The sequence below is a fragment of the Cebus imitator genome, unplaced genomic scaffold (assembly GCF_001604975.1).
Source record: "Cebus imitator isolate Cc_AM_T3 unplaced genomic scaffold, Cebus_imitator-1.0 Scaffold447, whole genome shotgun sequence".
Taxonomy (NCBI): Eukaryota; Metazoa; Chordata; class Mammalia; order Primates; family Cebidae; genus Cebus; species Cebus imitator.
The window spans coordinates 1,629,897-1,657,519 of record NW_016107762.1 but is presented as its reverse complement, the minus strand read 5'-3'; the positions used below and the strand labels follow the sequence as shown (position 1 = coordinate 1,657,519).

Here is a 27,623-nt window from a genome sequence, read left to right as displayed (position 1 = left end):
ATCAATTTGGCTCTTAAAACTTGTACATACTTCACTAAGTTCTCGTGTTGTGTTTTTCAGCTCCATTAATTCACTTATATTCCTCTCTAAATTGTGTATTCTTGTTAACATTTCATCAAACCTTTTTTCAAAGTTTTTAGTTTCTTTGCGTTGGGTTAGAACAAGTTCTTTTAATTCACTGAAGTTTCTTATCATCCACCTTTTGAAGCCTGCTTCTGTTAATGGAACACACTCGTTCTCCATCAGGTCTTGTTCCGTTGCTGATGAGGAACTGTGATCCCCCGTAGAGGGAGAGGCGTTCTGATTTTGGGTATCCTCAGCCTTTTTAGGCTGGTTTCTTCTCTTCATTATAGATTTATCCATCTGTGGTCTTTACAATTACCGCCTTTATAATTGGGTTTTTGAGTGGACATCCAACTTGTTGATTCCCAGCGCTAAAATCTGAGCAACCCATTGCGCCGGCCAAAACAGTGGCGTTAAGATTGTTGGTGCTTTTCTGACTCTGCACCAAGAACTGCCGCACCAAGGCAGCAGCAAAACCACCTCGCCGGCCACAAGAGTCGCACTGGCGACCCATGAGGCTCCTCTGCTGGGAATCTTCTGGTGCGTGAGCAACAAAAATTCGTCTGAAAGTATGGCGTCCTCTCGTTCTCTGCACTTTCACTGGGAGCTACAATCCCGAGCTGCTAGTGATCAGCCATCTTGGATCTCTCTCCTCTGTATGTTTCTAATGTGCATCTTGCACAGAGTCTTTAAAAAACTTGTCAAGGTTTTAGAGATAGCTATTAACAATTTATTTTATTTTGAAAATATTTTCCCAAGGCTTTCTTTTTATGGAAACAAGAATGATAGTAACTAAGTTATATTACAATCACAGGTGAATGTTGGGAATTTAAATATTTAGTTGTCTTTACATTTTACATCATTATATTCTAATATGCAATGTTCATTGGGATAAATTATAAACAAATTCACAAACAAACCAGTATTGTAGTTGAAAAGTTAATTTATCCCAGCACTTTGGGAGGCTGAGGTGGGTAGATCACTTGAGGTCTGGAGTTTGAGACCAGCCTGGCTAACATGGTGAAACCCTATGTCTACTAAAAATACAAAAATTAGCCAGGTGTAGTGGTGTGTGCCTGTAATCCTAGCTACTCAGGAGGCTGAGGTAGGAGAATCACTTGAACCTAGGAGGCAGAAGTTGCAGTGAGCCCAGATCATACCACTGCACTCCAGTGGGGACAACAAAGTGAGACTCCATCAAAACAAACAAACAAACAAACAAACAAAAAAACCCCAAAAATTTGGGCTAAATAATTTCAGGAATATAATGAAAAATACAATCACAGCTTCAACATTAAACTAGGTCAAGCAGATGAAAGAATTTCTGAACTTGAAGCGAAGTCTTTAGAAATAATTCAGTCAGATAAAATAAATAAATAAATAAGAAAGAATGAAAAAGTTGTAAACCAGGGACATCTCAATCAATTTAGAAAGTTTATTTTGCTAAGGTTAAGAACATGCCCATGACACAGTCTCAGGAGGGCCTGATGACATGTGCCCAAGGTGGTCAGGGAACAGCTTGGTTTTATACATTTTAGGGAGACATGAGTCTTCAATCCATATATGTAAGATGTACATTGGTTCAGTCCAGAAAGGCAGGACAGCTTGATGCTGGGAGGCAGCTTCTAGGTCATAAGTAGATAAAAGGCAAGTAGATGCATTCTTTTGAGTTTCTGATTAGCCTTTCACTAAATACACAATTTATAGGAATAGTCACTTATGCCTTGATCTGGCTTAGTGAAACAATAGGTCAAAGGAAGCAATCAGATAGGCATTTGTCTCACATAAGCAGAGGGATGACTTTGAGTTCTGTCTGTCCTTTGTTCACAAAAAATTTCCTTGTGGGCAACTCGTGTGGAAGGTATGTAGGTTTAATTTTTTTTTTTTTTGTAGCTATCTTATTTAGGAATAGAATGGAAGGTAGGTTTGCCCTTGCAGCTCCAGATTGGCTTTTCCATCTAGCTTAGGGATTTTAGGGTCCCAAGATTTATTTTTCTTTCACAAAGCTTATAGGACTTACAGGATATCATTAAGTAGCCTTAATGAAATATATGAATCTGAGAGATGCAGAAGTAGAAGTGGGAAGAGGCATAGTGAACATATTTAAGAAAATAACAGCTGAAAATTTCCCATGTCTAAAGAGAAATATGAAAATCTAGGTCCAGGATATCCAGGATGTCTAGCTCTCAAAGGTCTCAAATATACTTAACCCAAAAAGCTCCCCTCCAAGGTCTACTGAGCTCATGCTTTCAAAAGGCAAAGAGAAAGAAAGGATTTTAAAAATAGGGAAAAACATTAAGTCACATATAAGGAAATTTCCATTAGACTAACAACAGTTTTCTTAGCAGAAAATTTGCACACTAGGAAAGAATGGAACAACATATTTAAGGTGCTGAAAACACCCCTGCTGGCCAAGAATACTACACTCAGCAAAGATATTCTTCAAAAATGAAGGCTAAATAAAGTCTCCAGACAAGCAAAAATAGGAAATTTATCACCACTGGACTGATCTTCTAAGAAATACTTCAGGGAATCCTGCGTATAGAAATGAAAGGATAAGAAAGCAGATTAGAAAATAAAACTCACTGGCAGAATGGATACACCAATGAGCAAGAGAAAGGCATCTAACTTATCACTACAGAAGTACATCCAATCAAAATGATACACAATACAAGAGGAAGAAGGAAAGAATGCACAAAACAACAAGAAAACAGTTAACAAATTGAGCGGAGTAAGACCTCAGCTATCAATAGTAACCTTGAATAAAAATGGATTAAATCTCCCAATTAAAAGATATAAAATAGCTTAAAAAACCATTGGATTAAAAAATGGATAATTTTTTGAAATGAATGAATTAAAAAATCAACACCCAACTATATGCTTCCTATAAAACACTCACTTCACCTTTAAAAACATGTATAGCTTTAAAGTTAATGGATGGAAAAAGATATTCCATTCAAATGGAAACCAAAAATGATCAGGAGTAGCTAAACTTACATCAGATAAAATAGACTTTAAGCCAAAAAAAGAAAATCCTGTCATTTGTGGCATCATGGAGGAGTTTGGAGAACATTACATGAAATGAAATAAGCCAGACACAGAAAGATAAATACTACATATTCTCACTCATATGAGGAAGCTAAATAAGTTGATCTTATAAAAATAGAAAGCAGAATGCTCACTAGAGGCTGGTAAGATTTGGGGAAAGTGAGGGATAGAGAGAGGTTGGTTAATATATATGAAATTATAGCTAGGTAGGAGGAATAAGTCCTATTGTTCTATATCATTACAGGGTCATAGAGTTCATTAAACGCTCTCATATCATTACTTGACAGAAGTACTGAATTCTATCAAGTGAATTCAACACCATGAGAGTGAATTCAACATTCTCATATAAGTACTTGATAGAAGAAGTAGAAAGGATATTAGTGAGGATATACTAGACCTGAGTAATACAACATTACCAACGAACTTCAGCTAATTAACATTAATTGAACATTATATACAATGATGAAATTGTACGTATTATTTCCAAATGACTAGGAACTTCATCAAGATGGACCCCATTATACAAAACGATACTCAAAATGTCTGAAATGCTTAATATTTAAATATTATCTAATTAGTGAATATAGACATCATTCATTCTAATTTTAAGAGTAATTTTTATGATTCTATCAAATCAAATCAATTACATTGATGTTTTGTATTTCTAATCTTATACTAGCTTGCATGATCCACAAAGTAGCAGAAGTTAATTGTTATTCTCTATTATTCTTTTGATTGCTACAATATTTCTGAAATAGGTCACCCAACATCAGAGATGCTAAAAATTAACATAAAATTCGAATTATTGAAACTTTGAGCTTTTCTTTTTCTGAGGAAGATTTTTGCAGCTGATTAAATCTGGGTTTTATCAAGGGTGCCCATGTGCCCCAGTTCTGGTTCACACACAGGAAAAGTAAAGTGATCATATAATTAATTGTCAGAACCAGAACACTTCTGAGAGTGATAGGTAAGTCATTAATAATTATTTTGTAGTTATATTCTCAGCAAACCAAGACATATCATTCCCCATCCATAACTGTTCAAGCCAGAGCCTGGGTTTTATTGGTATATAAGCTTATCAATCATATAAATACTACTCAGCTTTTCAGGGGACTAACCAGTATGGTAAGCAAAAAATCAATATCCCTACTACTATGAATAAAAAATGTGTACATTCGCAGGGTGACAATTTGGGGGAGACTAGCAAAAATAGAAGTTCTTAACTCTAGAAGTCAAATTTTTCATTGCTAGGAGGCAGTAGGGCACTCAAACCCCATACACCGTTATATTACATTACTAAAGGTTTTGATTTCAACTCAACTCTTCCCCACCATTGTAAACAAAACTAAAGCGCCAATCCTGGCTCCTTACCAACATTTATCTTAGAAGGGTATTAGGAGGGGGTAATTTGAGCATTTTCTACCACAATACATGAGCATTTAGAACTCTCTTTCTTTCTCTAGATCTCACATAGTAAAAGACCATGAAACAATGCCCACAATGCTATCTCAGGGTAATCCTGAAGGCCTGCCTTGAGCCCTAAATATCTCTTTTGATCTTTGATATAATAATGATAACTATATTCTTCAAAGACCACAAAGCACTTTCACTAATGTAGTTTCAATCTTCATAAAAAAGAAAGTGGTAGAACTTTTTACTTTAGCATCTGTGTCTCTTCCATAATACAAAATAGTTGCTATGGAAACTAGATTTTGGTTTTTTTTGGTAGAATGATTTTAGGTTTAAACCCAGTAATGGGACTACTGGTTCAGACGGCTGTTTTGTTTTAAGTTCTTTGAGAAATCTCCAAACTGTTATCCACAGTGGCTGAACTAATTTACATTCCCATCAGCAGTGTATAAGCATTTCCTTTCCTCTGTAGCCTCACCAAAATTGGTCACTTTCTGGCTTTTTGATAATAACTATTCTGACTGATGTGAGGTGGTATCTCATTGTATTTTTGATTTGTGTTTCTCTGATGATTAGCGATGTGGACCACTTTTCATGTTTGGCCATTTGTGTATCTTTTGAGAAGTGTTTGTTTGCTCATGTATTTTGCCCATTTTAAATAGGGTTATTTGGTTTTTGCTAGTTTTATTGTAGTTCATTATAGATTCTGGGTATTAGGCCTTTGTTGGATGCAGAGTTTGTGAATCTATACTCCCATTATGTAGGTTGTCTGTTTACTCTGTTGGTATATATGTATTTTTAATTTTCAACTTTTAAGTTCAGGGACACATGTGCATGATGTGCAAGTTTGTTATGCAGGCAAACATATGCCATGCTGGTTCACTGCACAGATCATCCTATCACCCAGTATTAAGCTCAGCATTCATTAGCTATTTTTCCTGATCCTCTCCCTCCTACCCACTGCCTTCTGACACGCCCCAGTGTGTGTTGTGGAAACTAGATTTTGTTGTTCTTTAAATGCCTTTAAATATAACATCTTTCATTATTTAGCATTAATAAACTCACCCTGAGATTTATAACTAATATCAGAGTTTTCCCTAAGAGCAATGTATTTGTAACGGCTAACGACAACAACAAAACTGGGGTAAGTCAGGTAGCTTAGTAGAATGTTGAATGCTGAAAGAATTGAAAACAAATTGCATAAACTTCCCAATTTTTTCTCAGACTCTTCTTTACTGGGACTAACATGTGGGGAGGAACCTTAATCTTCGTGCTAAAGCAATAGCTTAAGTTTTAGTATTTCTCTTACTGGAGAACTCTACTGTTGAAGGAGACAAGTCATTTTAAGGATCTTACTTATTTTTTCTCTTCTTTCTTATTTGGGTCCTTCATTTATTTAGTAAGCAATTGTTAACATGGTTAAAAATTTATGAAATCTTGCATATATGCAGTCAAGATGTGTTTTTAAAATTATGCTTAAAAAATGTAGGTTATTATAATGATCTAAATAATCCTTGTGCTCTTTATCTTTTGATAAAAAGAAATGCTCAGTTTCCCAAAGTCTTCATGTTCCCCAATTCTCTCCCAGGGCATCTGGGGGAAGGAAGACTTTCCCAGATCCTTGCCTAGGGGAAGATCAGCTTCTCAGCACTTGAAATACTCTTCTTTCCTTCAGTCTTCATGACAATGCCTCTGTCTTCCTGGGTGCTGCTCACTTACTGTACTTGTAGCAGAGGCCTTATCTGGTGGAGCTCATGGTCTGGTTTATTTTGGTTGGCCAGAGCCCAGTGTTGCTCTACTGATCACTCAGCTCACCTTAGTTCTAGTTGTCACAGCAAACCCCATGTCTCTCATCTGACCTCCCGTTCTGATGGTCCATCTCAAGCTAAAGGTGAAGATCTTGATACATTTCACAAATTCAGGCCCTGTTGGTGGGAAAGTTATTTGATTCTCAAGTTACTTGATTGTTCAGTCATTTCCCTTTTCCCTACTTGCTCCACTCTGCAAAAAGGAAATGAGATATTTATTTTCTGCCTTGGTCTTGTAGTCACAGAAAGCTGCCTTGAAAAGCTAAACTTCGTGGCTTATCTCTGTCTAACCATACGTTACTGCCACATAAACTCTGGCACGGCTCTGCCCTAGATTAGGCAGGATGGCCTGTGGTTGGGATGCTTACCTAGACCCAAGTAAGATTTCATGGCCTCCTCTTCTAGAGTATCCCTTCTTTCTTAACACTCATTCCGGGCTAAAGTCAAGCAGAAGACATCAGGACATTTATAATGGACTGTTTTCTACTGCTCCTTCTCCCTTTTCCCTCCCATTCCACAACCCCCTACTATCAGAAGGGTGGACTTTTCTTCCTTCCTCTGTGTCACATTCTCTTGCTATTATTATGTAGCAAGCCCTGGCTGTCACAAGCAGAAGTTATAGGTGTTACCATTGTGTCAGAAATCTAAGTCTTCTTCAGCCTTTAAGAAAAAAGTTTAGAAAATTCTCTACCCTAAAAAGCATGGCTTTTAAGTTTATTGTCTTACTTCAAAGTTCTATTTTAAACATCAGGAAGTAAATAGCAATAATCATGATCCATATTTCTCTGGCCACCAATCATACGGATGTTTTAAGTCAATTGAGAAGAAGGTCTTAGAAGGAGATCATGTCATAGAGATATAAAGAAGTTTAAACCAGAAGGCTAGTCTTGGAGCTAGGTGGAAAATTCCAATGTCATTTAAATCTACTTTTACTGCCAAAGCTGAAGGTCATTGTTGTTGAATGAAGACATGTTTATCCTCTTTCTGGGCACCCATTTCTACCATTATTTGCCACATGTTTACTGAATAATTGGTAGCACTCTCATGACTTCAGGGTATCACGTGAAAAATAAGTGAACAACTCATGGTTTTTAGGAGGGAAGCACTCCCAGACATGTGTTATACACTAGTAAAAAAACCCAGTCACGCTTTCTCTGCATGTGCACCCTGTTTGCACTGGTGCCCAAAGAAAAGGAAAAAAAAAATGCTTCTCATTCTATGTGGACATGTTCCAGGTAGAATGACACCACACATTTCAATATTTCAAAGCTTCTGCCCTTAAAAGGAAAAGAAAGAAAGAAATGTTTACTCTTACTCTTATGGGACTAAAATCTACTTGAAACACTGCACAGTAACTGAAAGATCCAACAGATAAAGCCAAGTGATTAAGCCATGGAGTCAGAGTTGCCTATTTTCTTCTGAATTATGTTATCATGCTTAGAATAATTAAACAACAAAGTTTAATAACAATTTAATAGCTTGTTAACAAAGTTACACAAGCAAAGTTTAATATGTGTTTGGACACCTCATGTCAAAAAATATTCTCAAGAATCTGAAAAGTTCAGTAAAAGTTAATTATAAGGTCAATTTGTAAAAGTCTTCTAGAAGTAAAAAGATAATTAAAAAGAATATATAGAACATGAAAATAGTAGGAAGTAGAATTAAGCAAAATAATATAAATTTTTTCTCTTTCTATCATAAACTTAAACATCTGCTTCCAAATGCTTATTCTATAATCCCAGAATTACATAATTACTCTAAATGTAATGTCAATATTACATGATATTCTGTAAAGAGTATCATGAATTCTAAGCATTATGTCTTTTGAAAATGAGAACTTCTGCTCTATAAGACTTTTTGGACTTTAAATTGCTGTAGGAAAAAACAAAAACGTTTCCATTGTACTTTGAGGTTTTTTTAAACAAAAAAAATTACAGCTAGATGGTATTATTTAGTCTAAATTATTTTACACATGATAAAATAAAAGGTCCTCTGAAATTATGCAATTTTTTCAGGTCACATGTAGTTGGTGAAATATCTAGAATGTGAACTCTGCGTTTTATTATACACATCACTAATATTGGGGTTTGACTACAGGTTTCAAAATTTTCTAGTTATTGCATATTTGGGTTAAATTACGGGGTTAACGTGATAGGTGAATAATCATACCTTCTGTGCCTCCACCCAATGAAGCCAACAATGACTACAAAAAACTAGTATCCACAATGTAAATTCAAAGGCCACAGTCAGAATAGATTTTTCATTTGTATTGAGAAGCATAGTTTTTGAGGCATACCATATACGCCAGCCTTTGAATCAGCCTGGGGCTTAACACTGCCAAAGACAATACGAAAATACTTTGTTTTATTTCTCTTCTCTGTGCCTTTTTCAGATTAAATGGCTCTACTGACCATCAGGAAATGTTGCCAGTCCTGAACTGACTATGTAGTATTGTCTTTGCCCATTGGAATTGTCCCACCTCCCCTAGCCACATCCTGCAACATTACTGCTGCTCTTTCTCTATGCAAGCTTCTTCAGGAATGCAACATATTGTATAAAAGGGGTCTGGAGAAAGCACAGGGCATACTGGTATGCTTAGTGTGACCTAAGGAAAAGTACTACAAGTGCGGATAGAGTTAGTTTGTGGGAACAGTTCATGAGGAGGTCTAGTCCCATGTATTATGTTGCTTGAGAACTGCATATTGCATGGCTACGTGCTGTGCATGGAAATAGAATTTAACTTTAGCTACCAAACAAGCTCCCAAGTGGATAGAATGGAAGCTTAAGACTGTTCCACTCATCTTATCTTTTGAGAAATGCAGTATCAGAAACAATTTTATATAAGAAAAAGGAAACAAGAAGAAGTTAATATGGGGCCTATAAAACAATACTGCAACAAGGTGAGGGGGATGAAGACAACACCTCAAAACATAAAAGAAAATAACTTTTTATAAGAAACAAATCATAATTTTAGAAAGCAATTGGTTCATTGATCTTCTCCAAGTGTATGAATAGTATAGCCTCCATTAAATGAATGCTTTGATCTGTTAAGCTAAGGTAAAGGCTGGGCTCCAAGTGGAATCCAAGTGAATGAACAACAAACAGTAAACTAAAGATATAATAGTAAAAGCAAACAAGCAAACAAGCCAACAAATAAAAACTCAAAATGGAAATAATAAAGACCAGAATTGATACTCTTGACTTCAAATTAGCAATCTGGACAACCTCTAGATACTTATCAAGAGACCCTAGAATAGGATAAAAAAAGCCAGAAAGATATATCTTGAACCAAAATAATAAAGATCAAAAATATAAAAAATAGATGGTAGTATTTCTTTTCATTCAATTAATATTTTTTGAGTACTCAATAGGTTTTAAACATATTTATTGGGCAAATTTAAGCAAAAAAAAAAAAAAAAAATCAGGATGGCTTAATAAACATCAAAGAAGCTTGAGACCTGACAGAAAGGATAATTTTTCATGGATAGAAGTAAAACTGTATAGTCAAGAAATATCCTAGCATTAGATAATACAATATTTTAAAGTTAGAATCACAGAGAAAATGAGAGAAGTAATCACTTCATGGGAACTTGGAAGTGCCAATTTAAGGCAGAGGAATGCATATAGATTAGGCACTATCTATAATGGTACCTGGGTTCCAAGTTACAAAATACTAACTAACAATGGCTTAAGCCCTTGCTACTCAAACAGGTTCACAGACCAGTAACATAGGCATCATTGGGGAGTTTATTAGAGATATTGAATTTCATGGCCCACTCTGCCTACTGAAGAAGAATCTATGTTCTAATAAGATCCTCAGGTAACTTATGCATAAGTTATTCATTCATAATCAGTCATATACTTCAAGGGTCCCACCAACAAGAACCAGTCCATGGACTATTAAGGAACCAGGCCACACAGGAGGAGGTGAGTGATGGGAGAGTTAACAAAATGTCATCTGTTTTTACAGCCACTCCCCAACAATTGCATTACTGCCTGAGCTCTGCTTTTGGATGGATCAGCAGAGTATTAGATTCTCATCCTTAAAATTGTACTTGTTGGAGGAGCAGAGCAAGATGGTCAAATAGAAGCCTCCACTGATCACCAACTCAGCCCCCACCGGGAGCACCAAATTTGACAACTAGTTACACAAAAAAGTACCTTCATAAGAACCAAAAATCAGAAGAGCAATCACAGTACCAGGCTTTAATTTCATGTAGCTGAATGAGACACTGAAAAGGGGAGAAAAGATAGTGTTGGGTTACTGATGCTACTACCCCTCTATCATCTCCAGGCAGCAGCTTTGTGGTGCAGAGAAGCTGTGCACGTGGGGGAGGGAGAGTGCAGTGATAGTGGGACTTTGAAGTAAACTCAGTGCTGCCCTGTCATAGCAAAAACAAATTTGGACTGAACTCAGCTAATTCCCCCAACCGAGGAAGCATTTAGACCAGCCCTAGCAGAAAGGAAGTGTCCATCCCAGTTGACTAAACTTTAAGTTTCAGCAAGCCTTGATACCACAGGCTAAAGTGTTCTTACTGATTTAGAGCTAGGCAGTAGTTACAGTGGTGGTGGCGACAGAGGTGCTTGTGTCATCCTACCCTCAGATTCATATGACTCAGCACAAAGAAAAAAAATTCCACTTATTAGGAAGAAAATAAGGGAAAAGAACAAGAGTCTCTGCCTGGTAATCCAGAGAATTTTTCTCAATTTTCTCCAAAACCACCAAGTTGAGTCTGCAAGAACCAAGAGCACCTCTATGAGTCTTCAAGAAGCACAGCATTACTGAACTTGGAGATCTCCTAATGCAGATATGGCTTAGATCACAACACTCAAGTCTCTTTCATACCTGGAGAGCCTTCTGAAGAAGTTCTCAAGGTACAAAGCAGCTCAGACTGCAAAACTACTATAAATAGCTAATCTTTAATGTACAGACACTGATGAACATTCACCAGCATCAAGCCCATCCAGGAAAACATTATGGCATCAAATGAACTACTTAATACACTAGGAACAAATCCTGGAAAAATAGAGATATGTGCCCTTTCAGGAAGATAATTCAAAATGGCTGTTTTGAGGACATTTGAAGAAATTCACAGTAACACAGAGAAGGAATTCAGAATTTTAACAGATAAATTTAACAAAGAGATTGAAATAATTTGAAAGAATCAAGCAGAAATTCTGGAGTTGAAAAATGTAATTGACATGCTGTAGAATGCATCTTAGTCTCCTAATAGAAGCATTGATCGAGCAGAAGAAAGAATTAGTGAGACTGAAGATAGGCTATTTGAAAGTACACAGAGGAGACAAAAAGAAAAAAGAATTAAAAAGAAAGAAGCATGCCTACAAGATCTAGAAAAAAGCCTCAGAGGGACAAATCTTAGACAAGAGGTAGAGAAAGTGATAGGAGTAGAACGTTTATTGAAAAGGATAATGTAAGAGAACTGAAAGTTGGTCTTTTTTGACAAATGTATCCAGGTCACTTAAGAAAAAAAGAAAGAAGATACATTTAAATAAAATCAAAGATGAAAAAGGAGACATTACAATTGATACTTCAGGAATTCAAAGGATCATTAGTGGCTACTCTGAATAACTGGATGCCTAAACCGGAAAATCCAGAAGAAATGGATAAATTCCTAGACACATACAACCTACCAAGATTGAACCATGAAGAAATCCAAAACCTGAACAGACCAATAAGAAGTAATGAGATCAAAGCCATAATAAAAGATTTCCCAGCAAATAATAGCCTAGGATCTTATGGTTTCACTTGTGAGTTCCATCAAACTTTTGAAGAATTAATATCAATTCTATTCAAACTATTCTAAAAACAGAGGAGGAGGGAATATTTTCAAATTCATTCTACAAGGCCAGTATTACTCTGATACCAAAACCAGACAAAGATACATTAAAAAAAGAAAACTACAGGCCAATATTTCTGATGAATATTGATGCAAAAATTATCACCAAAATGCTAGCAAACAATTCAGAAACACATTAACAAGGCCATTCATCATGGCCAAGTGGGATTTGTCCCATGGATTCCAGGATGATTCAACATATGCAAATCAATTACTGTGATACATCCATCATATCAACAGAATAAAGGACAAAAATCATATGATCATTTCCATGAATGCTGAAAAAGCATTTCATAAAAATTCAATATTGCATCATGAGATGTTGAAAATCCTCAAGAAACTGGGCATAGAAGGAATGTACCTCAACATAATAAAAGCTATCTATGACAGACCCATAGCTAGTATCCTCCTGAGTGGGGAAAAACTGAAAGTCTTTTCTCTAAGGTCAGGAACATGATAAAGCTGGCCATTTTTACCACCATTATTTAACATAGTACTAGATACCTAGCTAGTGCAACCAGATGAAAGAAATAAAGGGCATCCAAATTGAAAGGAAGAATTCAAATTTATCCTTGTTTGCAGATAATGCAATCTTATATTTGGAAAAACCCAAAGACTCCAACAAGGAAACTATCAGAACTGATCAACAAATGCAGTAAACTTTCAGGATACAAAATAAAGATATAAAAATCAGTAGCATTTCTATATGCCAATGGCAAACCATCTAAAACAGAAATCAAGAAAGCTATCTTATTTACAAATCAACAAAATAAAATACCTAGTAATTAACTTAACCAAAGTAGTGAAAGATCTCTACAATGCAAACTATAAAACATTGATGCAAGAAATTTAAGAGGCTACAAAAAAATGAAAAGATATTTCATGTTCATGGATTGGAAGAATAGATATTTTTAAAATGTTCCTACTACCAAAAGCAATCCACAGATTCTGTACAATCCCTATCAAAATACCAGGCATTCTTCACAGAAATAGAAAAACAATCCTGAAATTAATATGGAACCACAAGAGTCCCAGAATAGTCAAAGATATCCTAAGCCAAAGAACGGAAGGAAGCACATTACCTGACTTTAAATGATAGCACAGAACTATAGTAAGCAAAACGGCATGGTACTTCCATAAAAACCGACACATAGACCAAGGAAATAGCAAAGAAAACCCAGAAACAAATTCATACAGCTAGAGTGAACTCATTTTTGACAAAGCTGCCAATATCATACATTGGGTAAAGGAAGCCAATATCATACATTGGGTAAAGGACAGTCTCTTCAATAAACGGTTCTGGGAAAACTGGATACCGATATACAGAAGAATGAAACTTGACCCATATCTCTGATGATATACAAAATCAAATAAAAATGTATTAAATATTTAAATCTAAGACCTCAAATTATGAAACTACTAAAAGAAAACTTTCAGAAAAGTCTCCAAGACATTGGAGTGGGTAAAGATTTCTTGAGTAATACCCCACAAGCACAGGCAACCAAAGCAAAAACGGACAAATGGGATCACATCAAATTAAAAAGCTTCTGCGCAGCAAAAGAAACAATCAACAAAGTGAAGAGTCAATCCACAGAATGAGAAAAAATATTTTCAAACTACCCATCTAAGAGATTAATAACCAGAATACATGAGGAGCTCAAACAATTCTATAGGAAAAAGTCTAATAATCCAATTAAAACATGGGCAAGAGGTCTGAGTAAACATCTCTCAAAAGAAGACATACAGATGGCAATCAGCTATATGAAAAGGTGCTCAACATCATGGATCATGAGATAAATGCAAATCAAAACCCCAATGAAATGTGATCTCACTCTAGTTAAAATGGCTTTATTCAAAGGCAGGAAATAAATTCTGGCAAGGATATGTATAGGGTCCAGCCCCACAGGGTCCCATGAGTCCCTCTCTGCTGGTGTGGAGACGAGAAACTGTGGAAATAAAAGACACAAGACACAAAGAAAGAGAAAACAGAGTTTGGGCCCAGGGTTCCACTGCTACCAAATTGCAGCAGCCCCAAGCGCCTGGACGCTCTGACTTTTATTGAGTACAAAGCAGGGTGAAGGGCAGGTAGGATGAGGTAATGGTGGTCAGTGATAGGGTCAGGTAAATCATGTGTCTTGGAGACAGGGGGCCAAGACTTTGAAGAAGCTGAGGTGAGGAGAAAACCTAAGGCATCAGCACTTTTTTCATACTTGTCAAGAAATAACAAGGTCACTAAGATTTATGTTACTATTACTAATTCTTATCTTCTAAGAAAAAGAGGAACCAGGTGCAGAAGCAGAACTTGAAAGTAGACATGGAAAGTGACCAGTGAAGAACAGCACCACATAGAGACAATTAAGTCCCCGGATGTCTGTGGGCCTCCCTGACAGCCATGAGGCTTACCACAAGAGCAGAGTTTTCTCCTCACTCCCCCAAGGAAGGAGATGTCTCAGCCATCTTTAATGTCTCCTTCCCTAGCTGGCTCAACAGCAGGTGCTTTCACAGCGCTGACACTGTCACACAGCCAAGGCGTCCTCCAGCAGCCCTTACATGGGCGTGACACAGGACTTAGAGCATCTTGCCTTAGGGTCACCTCTTTTCCAATGCCACTTAAGTCCCATACTTCTTGACCTGAGATTTATTAGTAAGATTAAAGATTATATTATTATATAGATGTATATATTTATGATTACATATGAATAGCTATGTGATTATGATTATATATAGGAGTAACTATGTAACTATATCTCTAATTCTTTTCTAATTTTCTGTTTATATGATGAGGCTTCAGACCCTTGCCTTGGTTCTTGCGGGGTTTCTCCCCCACAGATGTGGAGAAAAGGGAACCCTTGTAAACTGTTAGTGGGAATGTAAATTAGTTATGCAGAACAGTTTTGGAGGTTCCTTAACAAACTAAAAATAGAGCTACCGTATGATCCAGCAGTCTCACTACTAGGTATATACCCAAGAGAAAGGAAATGAGAATATCGAAGAGATATGTGCATTCTCATGTTTGCTGTGGCACTCTTCACAATAGCCAAAATTGTCCTTCAACAGATAAATGGATCAAGAAAATGTGAGGTCAGGCGTGGCGGCTCATTTCTTTTATCTTAGCACTTTGGGAGGGAAAGACAGAAGGATTGTTTCAGTTTAGGAGTTTGAGACCAATATGGGCAAGATGTCAAGGCCCCATTTCTACATTTTGTTTTTAAATTAGCCAGGCATGGTGGCTCATGTCTCTAGACCCAGCTACTCAAGATACTAAGACAGTAAAATCCCTTGAGCTTGGGAGTTCAAGGTGGCAGTGAGCCATGGTCACACCACTGTACTCCAGCCTGGGTGACAAAGCAAGACCTCATCTCTTAAGAAAAAAGAAAAGAAAAGAAAAAAACTTGTGGTAAATATACGCAACAGAGTACTGTTCAGCCACAAAAAAATGAGATCCTGTTATTTGCAACAGTACTGATGTAACTAGATATCATTATGGAAAGTGAAATAAGCCAGACACAGAAAGACAAATTTCACATGTTTTCACTTATTTGTGGGAGCTAAAAATCAAAACAATTGAATTCTTGGAGATAGAGAGTAGAAAGAAGGCTACCAGATGCTAAAAAGGGTAATGGGGGTAGGTTGGGGGAAGTGGGATGGTTAATAGGCACCAAAATATTGTTAGAATAAGTAAGTTTGACAGCAAAACAGGGTGACTATAGTCAACAATAATTTAATTGCTCATTTAAAAATAACTAAAAGGGTATAATTAGATTATTCATAACACAAAGGATAAATGGCTGAGATGATGAATACTCCCTTTATCCTGATGTGATTATTACACATTGCATGCCTATACCAAAAATCTTCACATAACCCATAAATATGTACACCTACTATGTATCCACAAAAAATAAAATTTGAAAAAATCGTATTGGTCAGATGATGAGCTAAATAGCCATCTACCAAGGTTGGCTAATACACAGGAGATGGATGACTCCAGAAAAGGGGCAGAAGACGAACATGTGGCTCACAAAGTGAAGCTTTTCTGTATCTCAGAATTGCCTAAACGCCTTGCTTCCATATCAACCCTTCTATGAAAAGAGCATGTACGACTGGTGGGAGTAGAGAACACGAACCACTGGGAGTGGTACTAATACCCACTATGTTTCATGACATGTGGAGAAAGCCAGTGTATGGCGAAGTAAAAAGAAGCAAACTTATACAAAGAAGCAGATATTACAGTAAAGAGGAAATCTGTGCTGAAGCCAAGTTCTGTTCCAGTGTTGCTGAGGTCCAAGTGCCTTCCAATGCTGTTCTTTGTTTGGTTGTTCACACCACCTTGTATTCCATGACTTAATACATTCTCAATTTGTCATGGATGTCTGTTATTACTGAATTCAGAGCATTCTATTCTTTCTTCTTTTTATGTTAAATACTCTTCATTTGGGAATTATCCTTCCCTGGCTCCATGTTGTTCAAATGGGCTCACCACTGCAACAGCCCAGCCATGGAGATGACTGCAAGACCCAATTCTGTTCAATCACAGCATCACATTGTTCCATTCAAAGATATTGATCCTGGGATGAACACAAGGCCCCAGCCATGCTCATTCGAGCTCTTCTTTGAGATTTTTATGGAAAGATTCTAGGAGGGGGATGTTTTCTTTCTTCTGGCACTGCTGTGCTGCAATGATCTGAGTCTTGAGCCATCTGTATTCTATTTATCCACTGCTCAGGGAAAGCAGATATGCAGTGGGAGGGGATGGCCACCACACAGGGAGAGCTGCTCAACAAAATTTGAGGGTGAATTTCTCTCATTTGTAACTGGACAGACCTCATCTCCATAGTTTATCATGGAAACGCTACAAGATATTTGATATTATAGTTCTCTTTCATACAGGCAAAAACTGAAGTTGAATAATATGAAGTGACTGTTCCAAAGGTTAACAGTTAGTAGAATAACAGAAACTTTAACTCCTCATGATTTCTCTGCAGCTTCTTGGGAAAAATATTGCTTGCCTCTAACCTTAATTGTTCAGAGAGTGTAAGAATCCACTGATGCCGCTGAGGGTCTGATTATTCTTCCTAATTCACCTGCCTTCCACTACTACTCCAGCAAGCAGGTGGAAAAGGGAATTTTGCCCATTTTATAGACAGGAAACTGAGCATTGCCCATAAGGAAGAAGATGACTTTGACTTTCCTCTTTCCTTGTTGGTATATCCAAACATGTCCATTGCCCTGCCCTACCCAACCCATCTACCTACTCCAGGTTCTTGGAAGTATGAGCATTTCTCATAATGGAACCTCAGTTCTGAGCTGGTGAGACTTCAGGCAGAGACTACACTCTGGGCCATCACCAGTGAAGGGATTTTAGGAGGAACAGGGAGGTGTTGAAAGCTCTTACTGGAAGGTGAAATGGAAATTGCATTGAGCTGCAGTGGTAGCCTTCAACTCTGGTCTTTCTAGGGCTTTGACAGGGAATCTCCAAGATCTCAAGTGAGGGGGCTCTGGGCACTGGGTTACCCTATGGGCCTGACAGCCAATGAAAGGGTGTTATGTGGTCTCCTAGTATAAATTTCTGTGCTTCAGGTAGTTCTGAATCCCCTCACTTCATGACTTAGGAAGAAGAGGTTTGGGGGTAATGGGAGATGCCCTGAAACACCTGAAAGCTTTTTCTTCTCAGCGTGTATTCTCTAGGACATGTAGCCTAAGATGTGAGATGGACCAGGAATACTCCCTCAGTCCATTTGAGCTGCTGTAACAAGACACCATGGATTGTATGTCTTACAAACCACAGGAATTTATTTCTCACAGCCCTGGAGGCTGGCAAGTCCAAGATCAAGGTGCTGGCAGTTTGGATGTGGGCCCTCTTCCTGGTTTGTAGACAAATACCTTCCTACTCACTGCAGCCTTGATCTCTTGGGCTCATGTGATCCTCCTACCTCAGCCTGCTGAGTAGCTAGGACTATAGGCACACATCACTATGTTGAGCTAATTTTAAAATTATTTCTAGAGACAGGGTCTCACTATGTTGCCCAGGTTGGTCTTGAACTCCTGGGCTCAAGCGATCCTACCTTTCAACGTGTGAAAGCACTGGGATTACAGGCATATGCCATCATACCTGGCCTCAGGTCTGTTTCATAAGAGTACTAATCCCATTCATGATGCCTTTTCCCCATGACCTAATCACCTCCCAAAGGCTCCACCTCCAAATGCTGTCACGGAGATTGGGAGTTTCAGAATTTTAACATGTGAATACTGGGGTTACCTAAACTTTCAGACTGTAGCAAACACTTCACAGGTAGAACTAGCAAGGACTCTGGTATGTTTATTCATCCCAAAGGGGTTCTTTAGGGCCTGAGTACTCCACTGGCTGCACCCAACATATAAACAAACAAGACAGTCATGTGACATTTAGAACTTGACCCACCATTCCACCTGTGCAGCAACTGAAAATCTGGTGAGTGGAGGTTTAAGGAAATAAGCTGGAGCAGCCCATGTATTGCAGCAGTTCCCAAGCACTGAAAGTAAGAAGACTCTTTAGTTCACTGGAGACTGAAAGCATCAGATTCTCCCACCTTCCGCATCAGCTTCCAAGGCTATTCTCACTTCCATTCACGGGATGCAGAAAATACTGACCCCAGCAAGAGGAGGCAGTCTCCTTCTATCTATCTCTCCAATGCTACAGAGAAGCACCAAAAGCATAAGGATTCCAATGCTCAAAGGCTAATAGAAAGGATCCTTCATCCTGATAGAGAGTTGCTGGCATATCTTCCTCATGTCCCTATTTTTTCAGAAGAGCATTGTATGCCCTGCTCCCACCCTCCCCAACCCCATTTCTGCTTCCTAAGCCAAATTCATGTCTGAGCTGAGAGAAAAAGGTGCACTCTTTTGACTATATATAAAGCCATATATATTTTTTAAAGTCCACTTTGGATTTCTATTACAGTCCCTTCTCACCATGTGGTAAGCAGCTAAAGCCCAAAAGGATCTGGGACACTCATACCTACATGCTTGGCATGTGTCACTCTTCTGTTGGAACCAAGGCAAAGGGGCTCCGCTGGCCCTTCACCTGAAACCTCACTTGAGACCACTGTAACCTAAGTTGAGGTTACAAACCTCAGTTGAGACCACTTCTTAAATGCTCCTTTCACTACTACTGCAGTTTAACATGACTTCTGTTCTATAAAATTGTAAGGAAAGTGATAAGATTTTCTTAATCAACTCTCCCTGGTTGAAGGACCCAGCCCATAGGGAAGCCCTTTCTTTTAAAGGATCTGTTACTATAAGCTTTGATCATCACTTTGGGAATACTTGTGAAAAATGTTAAAAGTTTGTCCTGGTGATTTTTACCATATTTCTGAATTCTGGAAGCTGAAAGTTGAGCTAATCATACACAGGATTCACAATGTTTTAAAAGTTAATGGTTAATGATGAAAACACTTGTATTCTTGACTCTCCCTAACACTGAATTGTGGATGTAAAGTTCAAGAGAGAAACGAGCCAATACTGGAGCTCAAACAGACTAAAAACTCAATATGTTACCTAATGTTCAGCCTATAACAGCTATACAACTCTGAAACCAGATATGGCCTGATCGCTTCCCAGTATCTGAAAACAGTTATCTCAAAACTGATACACAAAATAGTGCTATAAAAATACCTAAATTTCCAACTTTGTTTCTCAAAGAACAAGATTATTTATTCTCATTTTTAGAGAAAGAAACCATGTGTTAAATGAGGAAACAGAATCCAGCTACACAACAAAGAGTGGGTGTGATTAGAAGGTGTGGTGCCAAATATCCTGCTTAAAGTCCCAAGTGTGTTTCATAAATTAGTAGGTTACCTTGGTAGAGAAAACAGATTCATTTGTCATAGTAATTTGCCTCTTCCAGCTGCAAATCTCCTTTTGAGCAGTAGATTATTCTATAGAGCTGAAAAAAAAATCATATATAAATGCATATTACACTCAGATTATAAAAGGGGAAGGTAGTCACCACAAAAGTCAACTGCAAATTTCACATTGGCCTTAATTTCCCTATGGGACACCAGTTTATCAAATCCGAAGACTTATTTCATCGATTCTCATTCTTAGAGAGTCCTTCAGCTTTGAGAAGTATTAGGGGCAAAGTGCTAGTTTAGATAATAAACAAGCACATGTCTTTCTCTTGCTAAGACTGCAAAGGGTAACAAGTATGTCAAATTACTTTTCTTCTGACTGGGATTTAAAAACTCAGTCTGGTATCCCTAGTTATTTTATACCGAACTTCTGTTCAGTAGTCTGTAAAATGCTCAGCATTAATGTGTGATTTTGGTTGATAGCAATGAGAAAAATAGTTACTACTTTAAAATGTTGTCTGATAGACAAGTTATCTCAAAACCTGAAGCCTGAGAGGAGGCTATCAAAATGAAAGAGGCATTGATGGTGACTTATTAATGAAACATAAGTCATTGATAGGAGGCCTATGATGATCAGCCTCTGCCTGTGGTTGGTGAATCATTTTACCAGTGAGTCTCAATCACATTTGGCCACTGCTCCTCTCAGGAAGCCCCTTGGCTGTAGCTCCATTCCAGATTCTGATAACTCCCTTGTCTCATTGACATTCAGGCCTAGGGATGAGAATAGCTTCCCACTGTAGCGACACCCTGGATACTTCAACATTCCTTGTTGGAGTGATTAACTCTGCCTATACCTCTGGAAAAAGAAAATATTAATTATCTCCCATTAAGCCTTAATTTGATTAAACAGTGGCTCCCTGCCAAGACCCTGACTGATACAGGTTCTGCCTTCAGGTTTTCCACCAGACAAATCAATAAGCAGTGACTACTCAGCATGAATACTACTGTGATAGAAATTCTAGTTCTCAGCCTAATCAGTTAGACGTTAACCAACAGAAGGAACTGAGAAAATATAACACAAAGAATGTGGCAACCACTGAATGCTTAGGGTTGAATGAACAAACCATTCTTTCAACCTACAATTATATATTTAGCACCTATAGGTAGAGGAATTGTGTGCTGGAATTAGAACACTTAAAATAGGAGAATGAGATCATTCTGTGGGATTAAATACTAATAATTGTAAATAAAGTATAAAAAGACAGACTCGAAGTCACATTGAAGATATAAGCAATCTCTCCCAATAACTCCATCAGTCTATGAAACTGTAAGCAAGATAATGGTTTACATATGGATCAGACCATTTCATGTTCATTTTTCTCATCCCCAAAGCAGTTCCCAGGGTCTGCATGACAAAAGTGCAAGGATGGGCTCAGGTGGTTCAGATGGACAAGCACCTCTGCGTTTGGTGTCTCCATCAAGCACAAAATTCTCAACTGTGTCCTCATTTTTCTCAATTCTGTTGGAAAAGAAAAGCAAACTAGGCGGTTGGAAAAATGTCCCAAGATACACTCAAAAAGGAGTGGTTATTTCTGTTCCACTTCCTAGTATCAGCATGAACTCATTCATAGCTAGATGCTGCCACCTTCTTGCCCTCATAAGTCTTGCAGAGAAAACCAGTCCTAAAAGGACCAAACTGGATGGAATTAGAGACCATTATTCTAAATGAAGTAACTCAGGAATGGAAAACCAAACACAGTATGTTCTCACTCATAAGTGGGAATGCAAATGAGGATGCAAAAACATAAGAATGATACAATAAACTTTTGGGACTCAGGGGAAAAGGTGGGAGAAGGGTGAGGGATAAAAGACTACACATTGGGGACAGTGTACACTGCTCAGGTAGCGCGTGCTCCAAAATCTCAGAACTCACTAAAATTTATTCATGTAACCAAACACCACCTATTTCCCAAAAACCTATTGAAATTAAAAAGGTAGAGAAAAATTATTTTTTTTAAATTGAGCATTGAGAACCTCAGAAAGATAGAAAGAAAAGAAAGAAAGAAAAAGAAAGAAAGAAAGAAAGAAAGAAAGAAAGAAAGAAAGAAAGAAAGAAAGAAAAATCTATTGAATATCTATTTTTGTTAGCATCTCTGCCAGCAGCTTGAGGTAGATGATTAGACCTACAAAACAACAAACACATAAACAGCAAATTAAATGATAACACGGTACGTGAAAAGACAGACTTATATTAGGTTACTGAGAGACTAGGGACACACTGAGATCAGAAGAGATGCTCTGGAGGAGTGAAGACAAAACTAAATCCTAAAAAATGAGCAGGAATTTGCCAAGACAAGGGGGAAGTGTGAGAAAATATTCAAGGAGGAGAGGTAGCAAGAGAGGAAGCAAGAAAGAAAATAAAACCCTGCATGGTGGGGGCAGCATTTTAATGTTGCCTGTGAATGTTGAGTAGTGCAGGGAGCAATGGGAACCCATCTCAAGGGGCCCTTGATACCTATTAATAATCTTGGAGGCAAAGTAGAGCCGCTGAATATTTACTAAGCAAAAGAGTGGCATAATCAGATTTGCCTTTTGGATGCTAGACTCTGGGGACAGTGGGAAAGCTATATCTGAAGGGAATAAGACAAGAGGCAAGGTATGTGAAATTTCTTGAAGATCTCTTTGTAATTATCTTGAAGAAAGACAAGAGGATACCAAAATTTCTTTTTAAGTACTGGTGATTTTCTAAAGAACAATGAAAAATTAAGTCACGTAGACCACATTTTTGGTGAGTACTGAGTAAACATTTCAAACCTGAGTAAATCTCACTAGAAGAATGTCATAATTCCCAAAGTAGAACAAAGCTTAGAACCAAGCTTGTCTCCAATGAATGATAATGCAGGTAAATCGATGGTAATTAGACCCTGAATCCTCTGCCTTGATTTTAAGAGGGAAACAAGCCAATGACATATAAGTTTCCTTCTTCTCAAACGAAAAGGAGGAATAAGAAAGAGTTCCTGTTCTGATGGAAAGAAGGAGGGCAGAGATAAGACCTAAGCCTAGGAGGCACCTGTGTCTGGTATTACCTCCATCCCCCCTTTTCAGGTGGTAGTCCATTCCCCTCACTCCTACATGAACAAGAATCAGCTGGGGTCCAAGCAGAGCTGGTCACAATGAACAGGGCATCGCCTCTCTGTCCTACACATCTTGTCCATGCTGGGACTATGAGCTATCCTCCTCCAAAACTTGAAGTGAGAGTATGTGGATGTATTAGTACATTCTCACACTGCTATAAAAAACTGCCCAAGGATGGGTAATTTATAAAGGAAAGAGGTTCAATTGACTCACAGTTCAGCATGGCTTGGGAAACTTAAAATTATGGAGGAAGGCAAAGGGGGAGCAAGGCACCTTCTTCACAAGGCAGCAGGAAGGAGAAGTGTTGAGCAAAGAGGGAAGAGCCTTTTATAAAACCCTCAGATCGAATGAGAACTCACTTTCATGAGAACAGCAAGAGGAAATGCCCCCATTATTTAAATACCTCCACCTGGTCTCTCCCTTAACATGTAGGGATTATGGGGATTATGGGAATTACAATTCAAGTTGAGATTTGGGTGGGGAAACAAAGCCTAACCGTAGCAGTGGAGAAGGAATGTGATGCTGCTTTCTCCTTTGCTCTCAAAAAAACTTTTTGTATTTAAAGCACAGAGGAAGAGAGTGCTCAATTTAGCATTCCCATGGGTAGAATTGGGGGATTTGAATAAGCCATTCAAATTAATTCCAAAGTCATTCTGTAGTAGGCAGGGACATGCATTCAGTAGTTATTGCAGGAATCTGGACAAGAGGTAAAGGAGTGAACCGGGGCAACAAGCTAGCAGGGAAGAGGAAGAGAGAATTGATTGTTTCAGTATTTTTAAGTTTCAAAGGGACAACAGCCCAAAGTAGGATTAGAATTCTGCCATACCAAGCATCCTATAAGCAGGTAGGGATAAAATAAGGCCTCCTGATGGTGCTCGGACTGAGGCCCTAGAACCCAGTCCACTCCTGTTTCTTCTGAGGGATTTAGACCTGGATCAAGCTATCTCTTTTGAGTGTTTCTTTCAAATGTAGCCAAGTGCTTCCTAGAACTTTCAGTGGCTTCCAGGAAAGACTAATTCTATGATTCTAGTTTTCTAGAACAAATTCATGAGATAAGTCCCCTATTTTGAAGCAGAAAATTGCAAGTGCTTTAGCACCTTTTATTCCTAAGGGAGACACTCCTCAGTCTTCTTTTGGAAGGTAAAGAGAAACCAACAGCCAACTTTATGACAATTTCAGAAACCCTTTGAAAACCATGGTAGGTACAGAAAAGTTATTAGTAATAAAAAAGAACCCTCATTCTACTTAGAACCTTTGAGAATGCTATATGACACTTCAAAAAATAGCCACTGTGAATTTTAATTGGCAGTAGAGTTGTAATCAAACCCAGGCCTCCTGAATTAGGGCACCACATCATGCCTTTGACAAGTTGTAATACACAGAGTACAATATTTGTACTTCCTATTTTGGCAGGAACATTTGTTTTATAAGAGGTCTTTCTAAATAAATAGTACCAAAACCATGCATGTCAGGTAGTTTTGTAACTGTGTGGATCTTTGCCAAAACTTGCATTGAAATTTATAAAATGCTAGTAAAATTAAAACAGCATATCTATTTTTTTTCAAATGTGCCTTTGCAAGTTAAACATTTTTTTCTAAATTTTACTTTAGGTTCTCGGGTACATGTGCAGAACGTGTAGACTTGTTATACAGGTATACATGTGCCATGGTGGTTTGCTGCACCCATCAACCCGTCATCTAGGTTTTAAGCCCCGTATGCATTACGTATTTGTCCTAATGCTAGCAAACTTTATTTTTAATTAAAATATTGATTTGAATCTGAAGTTTGAGTCTCATTCATTTACAAAACAGAAAAATAAATCCAAATTTAAAATAAAAAATTTGCCTACCTGGAAGAACTGTTGCCAAACTTGCTTTGGTATTTCATTCAATTCTTTGGCTAACATGAAGATGCATTTAATGAGCCTGACACTTGACCCTGCCAGAAATATGCAATTCTCTCAGTTCAATTGTTGAGTCAGCTAAGAATGTTTGCATATGTCCACTGGACACAGAATGTTCTATTAATACTAGGTGCTGTTTTAAGAAAGAGCTTAGAATGTAGCTCTTATTTTTGACACTTTACATGTAAAATGGAATGGACTCTCAGGGAGAGCATCTATCACTTTTCTGTACCCTACAGAGTAACAGACAAAGTCAGATATGTGGTGTAAAAAACTGCTGGAACCTAAAGCTGGTGGCCTAGGTAATTGAGATTTTCCTTAATGAAGGGACTCCAACTCTGTGAGGGAGTAAGGAATAAAAAAATTGACAAATACCTAGGAATGAAGAAGATGAACACTACAAACTAGTTTATGAAGTCTTAGTTACTCATGACATAAAAATATAAATAATTTTAGATGTAAAGAGAAATGAGAAAAGGAAATTGCTGGTGGAAGAAATCTTTGCAGACTCTGGAGTTAGAGTCATGGGTGAGAGAGTACACTTGGGAATGCTATTTCTGTATAGTCCTTTTCTTCCTCTAAATTAAAATAATTTTATATCAATCTTGGTAGTAATCAAATCACATTATTTTCTGGAGGTATATATAAGGAAGCTGATTATTAAGATAAATGTATAAAAATGTCCTCAAGGATTTAGCATTTATTTCAACTTCATGAACCTAAACAATATCATTAATGTTTTGCAGCAAATACCAGCTACACAGGCCCTTTTATAGTTCCCAAAAATAATTAGGTCAGCTTTTCCCAAATTACTAGCATTTGGCCATGTTGTTCCTTCACCTGAGAGAATTTTACTCCTCTCTTCATAGGGCTGGCTCTAGCTTATCCTTCCATGCAAGCTTAAATTTACCTCCTCAGAGAGCCTTCAAGTTCCTTACAGAAAGCTGGAAATGCCTTCCTGTTTTTCTTCATTTTTCTAACACAGCACCTTCGTCATTGCCTTATTTATCATTTATCAAAAATTTAAGTAATATATGTTTATTTACTTATTAAATGTCTCCTACTGTTACTGGAGCCTTGGGATGTTGCTTTGCCAGCCAGAAGCCTCTGTGGCTAGTGGTGCCTTTGCTTGTGTTTTGCTCTGGTCTGCTGAGCTTGTTCTGCTCACCTGGCCTGGCAGGCTATACTCAGCTCATGCTACTGGTCTGGATCCCACACCCACCAAGGGTGAGCTAGCCATGAAGTGATGAAGGATGTGTGAAGAACTGTGGGGTCTGGCCACTGTGCACAGCCTGGCATGCTGGCTGCAGCGGGGTGGACAGCTCCAGGTGCTGGCATGAGCACCAGCTTCCTGCAAGTCTGCAGCTGGACCAGGCACACCATAAGCAACTTCCTCAGCTGACACCAAGAATGCAGTGGTGCCCAGAAGCTTGGAGACATCAGGAACCATAGGGTTCCAAAGAGGGTGTTGTAGCCCTGGTGTGGGGAGCTCCTAGGTCTGGGCTCCCCAAAGGGTCACAGCTCTTCCCTCTATCTCTCTCTTCTCTTCTTGTCGCCTACAACATGGTGAGCAAGTGGTGTGTTTCTGCTCTGTTTGTATTACAGCTCGTTTAGCCCGCCTGTTTGGTGGATCCCAAGCTTTTGTCCTGTGAACAGGAAGAATAAGGTATGCAGGCAACTGAAGGTGAGCAAGGCAAAGAGGACCTTTATTGAGTGATAAAACAGCCCTGAGGAGACCTGCAGTGGGTCACTCCTTTCTGCAGCCAGGGTGTCCTGAAGAGTGTTCAGTTTCTAGCAGAGAGGAGCTGCCTTCACTACTAGACCATATGCTCTGCAAGGGAAGAGACCTTAACTGTTTTATTCATTACATTATACCAAACACCTAGCTCAGTGCTTGATACATGGTTGAAATTAAGAAAAAAAAATGCCCAATGAATGAATATTCTCTACATATCAGTTAAAGTGATAAAAGTCTAGATTATTCTTTAAAGAAGAAGTTGGATATTTCTTTTAGCATTCTTCTAGCTACTTACTGCTTACTTATATTTTGATTTATATTCAAGAACTCGGTTTGACAATGCTTTGTGGTTTCATTGACCAGAAATAAGAAATATGCAAAATAAGCAGATTTTCTGATCTCTTCAGTGTTTTCTGAGGACTCAAAATGCTATTCATGGGCAGGTTACCCTGAGAAAGATAGTCGAAGGTCTTTCTGCTCATTGTTTGGCCATGACAGGCTCAGACATGAGGAATGATTCCACAAAATATCATAATAAATATTAACTATATTGTCACATATGCAGCATATTTGTCAAAATATAATTTGTAGGAAGCTCTAGGCATAAAGTGGATTTCATTTTTAAAAAACTGTGATCTGAGAACATAAATATGTTTATTTCTTCCTGGATTTATTTCTTTTGATATACTTATATTTGCATATTACTTTCAGTATCCTATTTACATGTTTCCAAAATTTGAGGCAAGAGATGCAAAGGAATTAATCTATTCTACTTATTTTTCTTATTAAAAATGCTTTTTGGGGGGCAGTTTTTCCTTTCTTAATGGATTC

General features: G+C 37.9%; 1 long non-coding RNA gene across 1 annotated transcript in view; it reads right to left on the bottom strand.

Annotated features, from left to right (window-relative positions):
• Window positions 1–21,071, bottom strand: part of LOC108291187 — a 23,902-nt gene extending 2,831 nt beyond the window's left edge. Inside the window, exons 1-4 of the long non-coding RNA XR_001819802.2 lie at window positions 21,061–21,071; window positions 19,310–19,311; window positions 11,971–11,977; window positions 4,056–4,062 (exon numbers count right to left, since the gene is read on the bottom strand). This is a non-coding gene — a long non-coding RNA (uncharacterized LOC108291187). The remainder of the gene's footprint in view (window positions 1–4,055; window positions 4,063–11,970; window positions 11,978–19,309; window positions 19,312–21,060) is intronic.
• Window positions 21,072–27,623: the final 6,552 nt, after the last annotated feature.